General features: G+C 40.6%; 1 pseudogene; it reads right to left on the bottom strand.

The window, feature by feature from the left end:
* Nucleotides 1-2,266: 2,266 nt before the first annotated feature.
* LOC102865584 lies at nucleotides 2,267-3,261 on the bottom strand (annotated as a pseudogene).
* Between the last annotated feature and the right edge of the window lie 319 nt (nucleotides 3,262-3,580).

Raw genomic sequence — 3,580 nt, 5'->3', positions numbered from 1 at the left:
ATTAAATGTTCTGGGATTCCCATTCTTCTCAGAGTCAGCCACAGTTTGTTATGATCCACACAGTCAAATGCCTTTGCATAATCAATGAAACACAGCTAGGCATTCTTCTGGTATTCCCTGCTTTCAGCTAAGATCCGTCTAAGATCAGCTACAATATCCCTAGTACCACGACCCCTTTTTGTTTTGTGTTTGTTGTTGTCAAGGAGCCATAGTAACACAATGAAAATGTGTTCAACTGCTAGTTGACAGGTTAAAAGCCACAGATCTGCTAGGAAAAGCCCTGATCACCTCCTTCTATAATGACTCCAATCCAGAAAGGCTAAACCCTCTGACACCGAGAACATTCCTGGTCACAGTAACCTTGTTTTGTAATTCTAAGGCTGTAATTTTGGTTTTTTCATTTGAATGAAAGTTTACAAATCATGTTGGTTTTTCATGGGATCATTCATATAAATTTTGTTTTCTAACCCTGATTATCATTGTCTCATATGATTAGTCAGTGAATTCCATCAATTAATGTGATTATTCAATTAATTGATTTATGAATTACATTATAATGTCTGGTCAATAATTTATTGTATATTCTCTTTCTCTTTACCCTATTTATCTATTTATTAATTTTCCCCTTTCTCTCCCTTCCCATCCATGGTAACCAAACAAAAATTATTCAATCTGCATGTAAAACCATCCTTGATCTTCTATAATAATAATCTTATACCATAACATTCTTTTTTAAAATAAAAATTTTCTTTTATGCTGGTTTACTTACAAAGTTCATATACATTGTTTTTCACACCAGATCTTTTCCATTTCCTTTACGCAGGCCTCCCTCCACCCATCAAATTGTGCCACCCCATTGATTAACTCCAATCAACCCGCTCATCCTCACCCCTCTGTTCCCACACTCCCCCACTTGGACCCTCATACACATTCTACAATAATGGTCTTACAGAGTATTTGTCCTTATGGGACTGAGTTAGTTCACTTAGCATAATGCTCTCCAGTCCGTCCCAAGCTAAAAAGTGATTTACAAAATCATTGTTCTAATATGCTGTGTAGTATTCCATCATGGAAATATATACCAAAATGTCTCAATCCATTCGATGGTGGTTGGACATTTAGGCTGTTTCATGTCCTAGCAATCGTGAACAACTCTGCTATGAACACTGGTGTATAAGTTTCCAGTTTTGTCTCAGTTCTCATTTTCTCAGGGTATACACCAAGCAGTGGAATAGCTGGGTCATATGGAATTTCTATGCTCAGCTTTCTGATAATACACCAAACTACCTTCCAGAGTGGTTGTACCATTTTACAATCCCACCAACAGTGTATAAGAATGCTTATCTTACCATATCCTCTCCAACATTTATTACATGCTATCCTGTTAACCTTTGCCACTGCTCCTGGAGTGAGATGGTATCTCATTGTGGTTTTGATTTGCATCTCTTTTATTGCCAGTAATTTGGAACATTTCTTCACATGTCTGTTAGCCATCCCAATGTCCTCCTCTCATAACATCCTTTTTGTAACTTATTTCACTTAGCATGTCTGCTAGATTCATCCATGGTATGTAAGTTTCATAAATTTTTTTATTGCTTTTTAGTGTTTCATAGTACTCCATTGTGTGAATGTACTATCGTTTCTTTATCCATTCTTCTGTTGATAGACACTTGGGTTGTTTCCACCTCTTTGCTATTGTAAACAACACTCTGATGACATGAGTGGGCATGCAGTTCTTATTCTTTGGTATGTATCCCTAACAATGGCATTTCTATGTCAAAAGATATTTCTAGTCCCAACTTTCGTGTGTGTGTGTGTGTGTGTGTGTGTGGTGTTTTGTTTTGTTTGGTTTGGTTTGGTTTTGTATACCATCAAATCAGTTGTAAATGGCACAGAAGGAAATTGCCCTTCCTTCTCCAGAGGAGAATCTAGTGGATTCGAACCACACACATTCAGGATTGCAGTGCAGCTTCTTGCCACTATGCCACCAGAGCTCCCTTAGTCCCAACATTCTAGTGAGGCAAGTGTGTAAATGTTTTCTTTTGTTTAGTTTTTTTTCTTTTGGCTGAGTACAGTGTACTTTATGGTATATGGATGGGCTCTCTAAACCCCTCCCCTTTCTCAGGGGGACTGAATGGAAACTGTGTCAAATATATGAGATTCTTGGCAGAGGGTAGGGATTGAGTTGGAACAAGGACTTCTCAGCAGCTGAGAGTCAATCTCTCTCTTTCAATGTTATTGCTGGGGCTGGTGTTCCAAGGAGCTCTTACTCTTTGGAGGCCATGTGAACCATCAGGTCAACCATCGGTTGCTGTAGCCAAATTCATTGTCATACTAGGAAATGAATTTGACAAAATGGTCATCCAGGGCAATGACAAACCCAACATCAAAGATGGACAAATGAGTATCACTGTTAAAGTCACAGGGGACAACCTAGTGTTCAGTATATCCCAGGATGTCCTTTAGGGACCCTTCTGATGCCTGCTTTTCTACTTTCATGATGTCATCATATTTGGCAGCTTTATCCAAATTGCAGGCCAGATTCTCTACTGACACATTGGAGGTGGGGACACAGAAAACCACACCAGTAAATTTCCCATTCAGCTCGGGGATGATCTTGCCCATGGCCTTGGCAGTGGATGGAGGGATGATGTTCTGGGCAGCTCCATGCCACATGACACAGCTATCCAGAGGAGACATCCACAGACTTCTGTGTGGCAGTGATAACATGGACTGTCATCATGAGTCCCTCCATGATACCAAAGTTGTCATGGAAGACCCTGGCCAGAGAGACCAAGCAGTTGGTGATGCAGGAGGCATTGCTGACAATCTTGAGAGAGTTGCCGTACTTCTCCTGGTTCATACCCAACACAAACATTAGAGCATTGACAGAAGGAGAAGAAATGATTAGCTATTTGGCATCACCCTTCAATGAGCCCCAGCCTTCTCCAAGATTGTGAAGACACCAATGGACTCTACAATATGCTCAGCACCAGCATCATCATCCCACTTGATATTAGCAATATTTTGCTCCTGAAAGATAATGATGACCTTCCCATTGATGTCAACCTTTCCATCCTCAGTCTTGACAGTGCCATTGAACTTGCCATGGGTGGAATTCTACTGAACCATATGGACCATGTAGTTGAGATCAATGAAGGGGTCATTGATGACAACAACATTTACTTTGCCAGAGTTAAAAGCAGCCCTGGTGACCAAAAGTCCAATGTGGCCAAATCTGTTTACTTTAACCTTCACCATCACATCTCAGGGATGCAACTGAGGCTTACGAGAAGAGAGGGCAATCTGTCAATTGATGAGGAGCAGAAAGCCAAGGGCATAAATCTTAAGGAGCAGGTTCATCTATATCCCTCAGAGAAGCTGTGAATTCAACTGCTGACCTTTTGTTTAGTAACCTAACACATAACCCTCAATGCCACCAGAGGTCCTTTCTGTAAGGATTACAGCCAAGAAAGCAAGCAATCTGCTCTGCTTTTCTGTGAGTCACAAGCTACTTCAATGTACGCACCGGTAACAAATTCTTGGAAAATACAGAGAACCCTTCAAGGTGACCCAAGTT

Source organism: Elephantulus edwardii, unplaced genomic scaffold (genome assembly GCF_000299155.1).
Source record: "Elephantulus edwardii isolate Elephantulus edwardi_28Jun2011 unplaced genomic scaffold, EleEdw1.0 scaffold00013, whole genome shotgun sequence".
Taxonomy (NCBI): Eukaryota; Metazoa; Chordata; class Mammalia; order Macroscelidea; family Macroscelididae; genus Elephantulus; species Elephantulus edwardii.
This window is presented reverse-complemented; position numbering and strand designations above follow the sequence as displayed.